Here is an 11,529-nt window from a genome sequence, read left to right as displayed (position 1 = left end):
TTGCTCCCTCTAAGCCCTCCCACAGACCCCTCCCTACCCTCCTTCAAATTCATGGCCTTTTAATTCTTGTTACACATATGTATGTAATAACATAAGTATATATTCCTAAGTATATAAACACAGCCTGCTCAGTCTGCCTAATGCTACTCATACATATGTTTTCAGGGATGACCATTTGGCGCTGAGTAACCGGTTGGCGTGCTCATCCCTGGAGAGGACTGTTTCTCCTGCAGGGCAGGAAGTACAAGATTCCACTGCACCCTACACTTTACATGGGTGCTGGGCATCAAACTCGGTCCTTGTGCTGGCACATCAAGGGCTTTAGCAACTGAGCCATCTGCCCGGCTACCCATTTGTTTGCTAGAGAGTTTGTCATCGTTGTTGTGTTATTTTCCCATTAGTTCTTTATAGGTTGTTGGTATTGACTGCTAAGATCTTGCAAAGATCCCACACTCTGTAGTTTGCCCCTTTACTAACTGTTCCTTTTGCTGTGTGGAAGGCTTTTCATTCTATGCGACCTCACACGTCAAGTTTTGTTTTCACCTCCTGGGCTATGGGAATTGTGTTCAGAAATCCCCACCTATGCCTGTATCTTGAAGTCTTTTTTTGTCTAGCAGTTTCAAATTTTCAGATTTTCCATAAAGGTCTCTGATATATTTTAAAGGCACGATTTTGCGTGGGTGAGAAGTAACGATCTGGTTTGTTAAAGAAGCTACCCTTGCTCTGAGGTGATTGCGGCAGCTTTGTCAAGACTCGGGTGTCTGCACCTGCAGGGGTTTCTCGGGTTGTCCGTGTCTGCCATGCCGTTTCATAACTGCCTCGTCCAGACATCTCCCACCCACTCGCATGGCAGGATGGCCGCAAAGGGGTAATTTGTGAGTATTTTTTGCTACCAGGATCCCAGAGTATCGTGGTCTCAAACAATCCTAACCCTGACCCTCTCAATATGGCATCTAATTATAGAACTTGAAAAAAATGGGGCCTGAGAAAACCCATTCCATCTCCTATACTGACACAGCCACTGTCACACTGGAGCGGAGGCTTGTAAGAGCTGTGGGCTTGGACGGCCGGGCTATTTCCACGAGTGCTGCCTGGCTAAGCTTGCCAGTGAGGCTTCAGCTTCACCTCTGTGGCTGTGACCCAGATCTGGGGTCACAAGCTGCTCCCTCCCCCAGTGCTTTCAAGCTGCTCTGTCATCTGTGCCGAGCTTTCTGGTGCTCTTCCTCTCTTCCACGGGTTGGAACAGTCTTGTGTTCTGTTACCCTGACTCTTCTCAGTCACCACGTCACTGCAGACAGCTGTCCGCTGCCAGAGTCCACCATCCGACCCCAGATTAAGATGTGTGCTCTTCTACAGCCTGACTTAGCAGCTACCCTTCTCCTGGCCTTAGACAAAGAGGAGGAGGAGGAGGAGGAGGAGGAGGAAGATGATGGTGGTGGGGATGATGGCAATGATGAACTGTGGAGGAAGATGATGATTGTAGTGGTGATGATGGTATTGGTGGTAGTGATGAAGGAGATGGTGGTGGTGGTAATGATGACGGTACTGGTGATTGTGATGGTGGTGATGATGATGGTGATGATGATGGTGGTGATGGTGGTGGAGATGGTGGTGATGATGATGGTGATGGTGGTGATGATGATGATGGTGGTGGTGATGATGGTGATGATGGTGGTGGTTATATGAAGGCATCAAAATGAGTCTCAAGGATTAGAACCATAAGAGGTCAGATGCTTATCGCATTCTTAAGCATTTAATGTCATGTTGCTCCCTTTGAAATGGCTCATGAGAGAAAAGGGTTGTATTCCTGTCTTCCAAATCATACCCCTGAGCATCTAAACTTGGAGTTCTAAAAACTGCTGCATTTCCTTCTGGGAAATAAAAGATAAGCAGGGAGAAATGGCCAGTTGAGAGGTCTGCTCTGCTAATGTTACTGAAAACAGAAGGGCTTTCCCAAGGCTCGGCTTCACATGGAAGTGAAGGAGGAACGGTGGGAGCCCAAGGAAACTAAGAATGCACAGTGTGTGGCTGGAAAGAGGGACCCCAGCTACGTGGTGAGCCCTCCTGTGATCCCCAGCATAGAAGAACATAGTAGACCCTAAGCTCGGTCCCATGTGCAGCCCAGGACACCACAGCTGGGGCCAGACTCCATAGTTTTATGGGGGTTTTTTGTTTGTTTGTTTTTTGAGACAGGGTTTCTCTGTGTAGCCTTGGCTGTCCTAGACTCACTTTGTAGACCAGGCTGGCCTCAAACTCACAGTGATCCGCCTGCCTCTGCCTCCCGAGTGCTGGGATTAAAGGTGTGCGCCACCAGTGCCCGGCAGTTTTATGATCTTGTCCATCCAGAACACAGAGAGAGGCGTAGTGTAGGATTTCACCCTGAGAAATGTAGATGAGTTGGCAGCAACAGGAGAGGGGAGAGGAGCTCAGAGAAAGGGGCAGAAGGGAAACAGATGAGGGTGGGAAAAGGGAAAAGGCAGCACAGCAGGGGGTGCTGAGCAGAGGTGAAGAACAGAGGAAAGTGGCAGAGAACACGCAGGAGGCACCACTGCAAACTCAGGACTCATATTTACCCACCAAGGCCAACAAAACAGACCAAGGGCCTAACACGTTTTTCTTTAAAATCACTAATTTTTTTCTCAGGACACAATAAGAATCCTGTAAACAAGATAAACACAAAATGCCCTCCTGCCACCTCAGTGGTCAGACAGCTGACTGGTGGCAGGGGTGCGCAGGGTGAGTGGGGGGGTAGGCAAGTAGAGCAGGCTATCCTCTTCACAGGGAACACTGCTCCTCACAGGTGGAGCCCACTCGCTCGCTGCCCGTACACATGGCACAGCTCGTGACTGCACGGTGGCTGCACTACACTGAGCCATGTGGGCTCCCAGTCTGCTGATGAAACGGCTCTGCCCTCATGCAAATGCTGTCGCTATTTTCAGCACTGTGCTAATGAATTGCACTTCACTACATTAAAAAATAATGATTTGGAAAGGCTGCAATTATGATGTTTAAAATATAAATCGTACCCAATGGATATTAAACGTGGCCTCACATTTTCCCTTGTGCTCAGAGCCTGACAAATACCCCTTTTATCCCCTAGAAGAAAACGGGCAGAGTGATCACGTAGCTCACTCCAAGCAATTAAAACTTTGCGTTACTGCGGATGTATGGATTGATCCAAACACTTGCTGTTAATAAGAACGTATTGACATCTGCCAAGGGGTCCAGGAGTCAAATAAGTCGGCAGTCAAAAGCACAGAAAGGAACAAGTAACATGATTATGCAGAAAAGGCTCTGTTTATGCTAGAAAATCAAACTGTGAACATGTGTGTGCATGCCCACACTTACATCTATCTGTGTTTGTGTGCACTTACACTTTTACACTTACATGCATATGTTTGTACTTGTAAAATTACTCACATCTCAGCCTCACCCTCAGGTCAGCATGAGAACCATCACCCCTACCGTCTCAGGGTACTGCAGCAGGATGCCACAGCCTGGGTAGTTTAAGGACACAAGCTTCATAATAGGCGAAGAGTAGACAGGTATTTAGAGGATTTAAAGGAAAATATGTAGCCTTCCAAAAAGAAGGGAGTTCTGCCAGCAGACTGACCTTGGAATAGAGGCAAATTTCTCAGTTTCAGCTCCCCAGTCACGTAAGCTAATTGTTAATTCCTTAAAATGAATGCGTCTCTGTATATAGGTAGTTAATATATGATAAATCAATGGATGGAGATATAGGTAGATGGATGACAGGCGCCATGTAGACCCTAGGTTGTATAGATACCTACGAAGCCAGTAGATGTGATGATGTGACACTTGAGCAAAGCTGAGGTGGATTACAGGGACGTTATATGTGGGAATATGGAGGGAGCAGTTGTGTGGGGTGGAGTTCCTACCTTCAGTAAGGCAGGGACAGCTGAGTCTCCCTTGGTAGAGCAGGCATTTGGGAGACACCTGGGGATCAGGCGTTTTACTGGTGTCTGACCAGTATATGACTCCTTGCCCCAATGGGCAAATCCCAGTGACCAAGCAAGCACCACCACCTGCGGTCACCACCTGCGGTCACTACCTGCAGTCACCACCTGCAGTCACCACCTGCGGTCACCACCTGCAGTCACCACCTGCAGTCACCACCTGCAGTCACCACCTGCAGTCAAGTGCAGATCTCCTTCTTGAGCCCTTCCTCCTTTACACCAGAAATCCTGAAATAACCAAAAGATACTTCATGGGCCAGCACTGCGTTGTCCCCACCCACCTATCCACCAGACTAGTTCCCAACAGAGGTGGTCATGCGCACACCCTGAGGTCTCAAGAGTCCTTTGAACAGGTTCCAAATGAGCCAGGTTGAAAATTAAGACTTAGCAGCCATCACAGTGATAAGGGGGCGGGGCCATGGCTCGGCACCGTCATTGCCAATTTTACCTCTCATTTTGATTCATTTTCTAAACATTTTCCCCTTTCCCTATTCCTTTGTGGTTTTTCTTGGCCTTGCTGGAGTGACAAAGGTGTACTGGTGGCCAATCCTTAATTGCCAAAGTAAAAGAGCAGTCAGGTCGCCTGCCTCCAGAAAGCCTCCATGCACAAGTATAGTGGAAATATTCCACACAGAATAGTGGTGTGTGTGTGTGTGTGTGTGTGTGTGTGTGTCTGTATGTGTGTGTCTGTGTGTATGCATGTGTGTGTGTGTCTCTGTGTGTCTGTGTGTGTGGTGGTGGGGTGTGGTGTGGGGGTATATGTGTGGTGTGTGGGGTGTGTGTGTGTGTGTGTGTGTATGTAGTGGATGTGGTATGTGTGTGTGTGGTGTGTGTGTGTCTGTACGTGTGTCTGTGTGTATGCATGTGTGTATATCTGTGTGTGTACGTGTGTGTGGTGGTAGGGTGGGGTGTGGGAGTGTATGTGTGGGGTGTGTGTGGGTATGTGGGTGTGTGGTGGGTGTGGTATGTGTGTGTGCGTGGTGTGTATGTGGTGTGTGTGGTGTATGTGGTGTGTGTGTGGGTGTGGTGGGTGTGGTATATGTGTGTGGTGTGTGAGTATGGTGTGTGTGTGTGTGTGTGTGTGTGTGTGTGTGTGCTGGCACTCCGTTAGTATCCCTGCAGGCATGTGCAAAGTAGAGCCCTTCAGAACTAAAGCGATGTTTGTTACTTTCCTGTTTGCAGTAAGATCTCATAACTATAGTGGGCTCCCTTCTTTGTAAATATAGCATGGTCACTGCTGCAGAGAGAAATATTTTCTTCAGATGGTTATGCAGAGTGAGCAGAATTATCGGTAGCACCCAGTTGCTCACTGAGGTTTGCAAAAACCAAAATGCAGGTTTGTTTTCCCAGACTGCTTCCCCAAGGTGGTCATTTGATTTTACAAGTAAGAAACCGAGACCCACAAATGAGAAGGGGCTCACGGTAAAGACAGTGGCAGAAGATGGGGTGCATGTGGAGTCCTGCCTGGCCTTGGACGACAGGCACACACCGTCACACCGGCTCCCGCCTTCCTTCGTAATTACTGTTCCCAAATGTTGAGGCAACTGTAAACTTTCTCTTCCTTATCTTAGCCCTTGTGATTGGCTCTTGCTCTGCCCTGCTTTGAAGCTTTCCTGAGTTTTGTATCTCTGTTCCCTGCATCTCCTCTAAGCTTTCTAGACTCTGTGAAACCAGAACAGGAGCTCACCCCATCCTGTGGGCAGAGCCTATCCTGCAGGGGGGTGGGGGAGGGAGAGCCTATCCTGGGGGCGAAGCCTATCCTGGGGGCGGAGCCTATCCTGGGGGCAGGGGGGAGCCTATCCTGGGGGCAGGGGGGAGCCTATCCTGCAGCGAGAGCCTAACCAGGTTCCTGCTCGCCCTGATCCTTGTGTTGCTGAGCCAGGGTGCTCTTAAACACTCTACAGATGTCACCCAGAACCATGCCAAGGTTCTTTCTTCCTAGAATCCTTGCCAGATGACAGCCTGAATGTGCTTGCTGTCACACCAGGACAGATATTGGGCTAACGACCTACAGTAACAGAACAAGTAAATCCAGCATTTCAAACTGTGATCAGAACAGTCATGAGAGAATGTACAATGAGAAAATGGATAGGCAAATTTAAAAGTACACTCCTTCAGCTATGTGCAACAAAGCATATGTGTTTATTTGTGTTAACCACACCATGTGATCCTTTACTCTAGGAGTTGGGAACGTCTGGAAGAGTCCAGGAAGTGCCTTATGGTAGTATGTAGACATTCTGCAAGTTGAAGATTTTTGTATTAAATCATATTTGATTTGGGAAAACCTTCCTCTGAAGGGGGCTAAGAATAAGCCTATTTATCTAGCATTCCTTAAACAAAAGTGATACATTCAAATCAGAAAGTTGTAGGCTCAATTTTCTTAACAATTATATTTTATTATGAACTTATTTACCAAGCATATCTCACTTATAACCAGACTAACCTAAACAATATGAAAAGGAGATTAGGAGATTAAAGAAAACAAGAATGAAACCTTCTGAATATCAGTCCCGAGGAATGATTTTCCTGGCATAATCAGCAGGATTTCTTCTGCTGGAACCTGGAGCAACTGGAACCCGGAGCCCCCAAAGCCTTCCCTCAAGCTGTTCTCTCTAAGAGGGTCTCCAAGTGGAGCGATGAACAGCCAAAACTATCCCAAGTCTCCAAAGGCCCCGCCTCCTGTCTTTGGCTCACATTTATAACTCCTCTCAGAATTTGTTCAAGAATGTTTTTCAGCTGGTAACAACCAATCTCCCCCACAAGGTGGTTCGACTTCTAAGGGGATGAACATCACCTGCTCTGTTCCTCATCCCACACTTGGGATCTAAACAAAAAACATGTGTATCTCTCCTTCAGAGGGTATATAAGATAAGCCTGAGGAAGAGTCAACATTTGACTCCTAAAATTGGTATGAGCCACCATCCCACCCTTTAAATCAATCAGCAGCCTTGGCAGCACAGTGTTTTATGACTCATGCTTGGAGTGCAGGCTCATCCACCACTGGCTGTGTAACCTGGGCAAGGCTGCTTCACCACTGTGTGTCAGCATCCGTGTCTCAAAATAGAGACAGTGCCAGCAGCCCCTTCGCAGGACTGCTGAAGCTACGTGCTTAGAAACACCTGGCACATCACGGTTTGCTATTGTTATAATATCCTCTGTCTATTGTTTACGTATGTGTATGCTGGTACTCATGTGTCGAACTGGGTGTGTGCCCATGTGCACGTGGGCCTGGGAAACAGAATAACATCGTCCTCGTTTCTTGAAGACAGAATCTTCACTGCTGCGTGGCTCGCCGGGTAGGCCAAGCTGCCCAGTCGCGGGACGCCCATGTCTCTGCCTCCCCGGCACTGGGCTCATACACACTGGGCCACCATTCTGGACATTTGCACATTTTAGGATTTGGGGGTCAGACTCAGGTGCTTGTGCAGTGAGCACCTTCTCAACTGAGCCATTCCCTCTGATCCTGTTACCCTCCATTCTAATAAGTAGCAATCTTAGATAAAGAAATTAAAAATACTCATGAATAAAAAAGCTGAACAGAGGCATAAGGTGTTGGCAACCACGTTACCACTGCTATCTTCAGTTTGTAAAGTGCAGCTTTATGGAAAAAACATACTATAGAGAGGAAAGGCGTGGAGACGCATCTCCATGTGTCACGATGGGGAAGGAGATGTGAGCTAAGCCATCTGATCCCAATTTTCCTCTGTACCTTTCAGGGTCGCTGAGCTCTCTCACAGGCTTCCGGGTTATATGATACCCCAGTGTATTTGGTCAATGGATGCAAACAAATGAACCGAGTTGACAGTGGAAATACATGGGTTTCTTCTCCTCTTGCTCCTCCCCAAATCAGTTTTCACCTCGTTTATAAATTCATACTATTTTCTGTTTATTGACGTGATTCTTAGAATTCTTCTTGAGCCAGTTGTATCCACCAGCTTCCTGGTTTCCTCATTAAATAATGAAGTACGTAAAATTCTTAACCTACTTTCATCTTACGTGCATGTGAAAGTCATTTGCACACATATTGTTCCCTAGCCACTTATCACTGGCTGTGCATCATCCGTCTACGCCCTCACTCATTCATCACAAATCCAAAGTGGATCCTAGTAAGATGCACACAGTACAATGATAAATAAGCTCTCACCTCAATATGCTCATGAAAAATTATAAAAATAGTTATAATTCAAGATCATAAAAAATAAGGCCTTCAAGTACAACCTGAAACCCCAGACCTAGGAAAATTAAGGCAAGAAGACCATGAGTCTGAGCTAGCCTTGGCTACACGCAGTGCGACTCTGTCTCAAACAAACAAAAGCAAAAACATTTCACCACACACCAAGGGGGAGTTCTAAAAGGGAGAGGCTGTGCCTGCTTGGAAGGTGGGTTCACAAAGGAGGTTTCAGTGACTTGTGCCTTGGCGGGGTCCAGTTCTAGGTCAAGGGGAGACTGCGGGAAATTACATGATAGTGTGTGTGAATGTGTGTGTATGTGTGTAAGTATGTGTGTATATGTGTGTGTGTGTATGTGTGTGTATGTATGTGTATATGTGTATGTGTGTGTATGTGTATGCATGTATATGTTTGTGTGTGTGTTTATGTGTATGTGTGTATGTATGTATATATATGTGTGTGTGTGTATGAGTGTGTGTGTATGAGCGTCTGTGTGTGTATGAGTGTGTGTGTGTGTGTGTGTGTGTGTGTGTGTGTGTGTGTGGTAAGGAGTTGAAGATAAGACTAAAATGAGCTCCAAGAAGGTGGGAGGAACTCACGAAGACCCTGAGCGGGGAGAGGGTCCCAGATCCTGGAACGGCCTTCTCTAGCACCCACAGCTGTCAGCTCACAACCACCTAACACTGGGAGATCTGACATCCTCCTCTGGCCTCTGTGGGCAACACATGTGGCATATGCTCATACAGGCAACATATGCATAAACTTTTTTAAAAAGCAAATTTTTTAAAATGTCAACTCCAGAAAGAGGAATTAGGAGGCAGCTTCCAGAGTTCAGAGGACAGGAAGGAAAAGACAGTGGTGCAGGCTGTGTGGTTACTACATTCACCATTGGGCCTTCTATACCACACCAACACAGTTCACTTTTCCACTGGAGGCTGTAGAACATGGCCTGGGTGGGCCTGAATCTTGATTTCCACTGTATACACAGCAACCTTTTGGTTATCACTGTCAGACCTCCCCAGAGCACAATTCATACACACAGACACATGGACAGACACAGACACATGGACAGATATACACACACGGTGTGCTCTCTCTGAGATTTGCACATCACTGCCTTTCAGTAAATGCTTCTAAATGACTTTGCACTACCACTGAAGTGCACTCATAAAGTGTTACTGTTTGACCCATGGAGGCAGCGCAGCCCTGGCCAACACAGTGTTCCCCCGTGCTGCTTACTCGTGACTCACTGTTTTAACCACGACAATAAGCTTCCTGTCAGTGGCATTCTGCAGGTACAGGTGCTGAGATTATGGCAATGGCAAAAGTGCACTCTGGCACCATGGCAACCGGCAGCACTGAGGAGCCCAGGCAGCCTGGCTCTCCATGCTGTTTTTTCGCCCAGCTGTCGATCAGGGAGGGGAGTGGTCGGCTGGTCTCTGGTCGGCAAGAATACTAGTCTTGATGCCTGGGGGGACTGGGATGGAGGCTACATCCCGGTTTGACTCCAGTGTTGGTGTGCACAGGCTGCCTTGAGTAGATGGTGTTGAGGCCGGGGCTGCCTGCCGCTGTGTCGCACATGTTGCTTTAAATTGCTGTGAAAGCACTTGTCAGAACCCTCTCAGCCCCTCCACATCCCCCCTCACACCCTATGGGCTTAGGAACACTGTGTATTCTCTGGTTAGTGTTATACTCCAACATAAAAATGCTGGTGGTATAAGGATGCCGATGCTTTATTAGGTGATTTCAGCATGGAAACCTGAATAAACTCATCATGGACAGGCAAAGGGTTAAAGGGCTGGGAATTCTGCTGCTCAAGTGGCTTCTGTGCCCCTCCCCCTCCCTGTGGCCTCCTCCTGTCGCTCATTTTCCCTCTTCCCTATTCCTTAATGTCCATCAAGTGTCGTCCATCAAGTACCGGACTTGTTTATAAATGTTTCTATATGTTGAGCCCCAGGGGAGCAATGATATAGCAAGAGGCCATCTTTCTGCCCATATATGCACATAAAATAAATCCCACAGATGGCCCCTGAATGGTCAGCTCAACAGGGGAAGCGAGGGGAGTTTCCATCTGCCGTAGTTATGTTTCTCATGGCTAAAGAAGCATTTGCTCCGGCCCACAGTGGGAGGGGGCTTAGCCCATTGTGTTATGGAAGGCATGGTGTGACCACATCAGCGGTGCTTATTGTCACCTTAGTGGGCCAAGAAGCACAGCTTGTGAGGGAGACCAGGCCAGAGGCAGGCCCATCTTTCAGTGACTTACTTCCTCCAGAGCTGGGTCCTATTTCCCAAAGGTTCCACAGGCTTCCAAAGAGCACCGCCAGCAGGGGCCCATGTGTTCACACACATGGACCTGGGTTTGAGATTTTTCACAGCAAACTGCACCACATACCAAAACCCAGACTGAGCCAAAAAGTAGAAAAAGATTTCTGAGACAATTCATACTTTCAAAACCCTGGAACTTCCCGCTTTGCAATGACAGGGTCATCCAGGCCCAGCATGAGCCAGTCACCTGTGCAGTGACCCCCCAGGGCTGCCTTCTACAGACACATGGGGGATTTGCCCCTGAAGTAACTCAGCCTTGTGTTTTTCTTGTCCCTTCCAGGAGCAGGAAGGAGAAACAACATTGTGAATGCCAGGGGCCGGCATCTGTTATGCAGAGATTGCTGTTCTCGCAGAATGGAAGACAGGAACAAAAGTCTAAGATCTGAGAGGCGGAAGGTCGGCCGACTCCGTGAGTTCTGGAGGCAGGATGTCCACGGCAGAGCAAGGGAGCCTGATGGGTAGCCTGGCTAGCGCACATGCTTCTGCCACTGAAATGCACTCATAAGGAGTGGATGGTGAGAAATAATCAGACTCAGGGCTGGAATCAACAAACTAGGAACAGCAGCAATAAAACAAAAACACAAAGAGACAGCAGAGTTGGTTCTTCAAGGGGAAAAAAGATTGACAAGCTTTATCCAAATTAATCAAAAGGCAGAGAGAGAATATCCAAATTAACAAAATTAGAGATGATGGGGCTGGAGAGATGGCTCAGAGGTTAAGAGCACTGTCTGTTCTTCCAAAGGTTCTGAGTTCAATTCCCAGCAACTACATGGTGGCTCACAACCATCTATAATGAGATCTGGTGCCCTCTTCTGGCCTGCAGGCACCCATGCAGGCAGAACACTGTATACATATGCTCTGTGTTATTTGCCTTTTCTTGGTCTCTTTTCTTCTGTTTGTTTGTTCTGTTCTTATGTGATATGTCTCTTTTTGTTTTATCTTATCACATATATTTCGGAGGCTGGTTGTTTTGTGGTTGTTGTTGTTGTTGTTGTTGTTGTTTTGTTTTTTGTTTTTTGATACAGGGTTTCTCTGTATAGCCTTGGCTGTCCTGAAAC

Source organism: Acomys minous, assembly GCF_964271855.1.
Source record: "Acomys minous genome assembly, chromosome: 18".
In the NCBI taxonomy this organism is placed as follows: Eukaryota; Metazoa; Chordata; class Mammalia; order Rodentia; family Muridae; genus Acomys; species Acomys minous.
Note: the sequence above shows the minus strand (reverse complement) of the source record.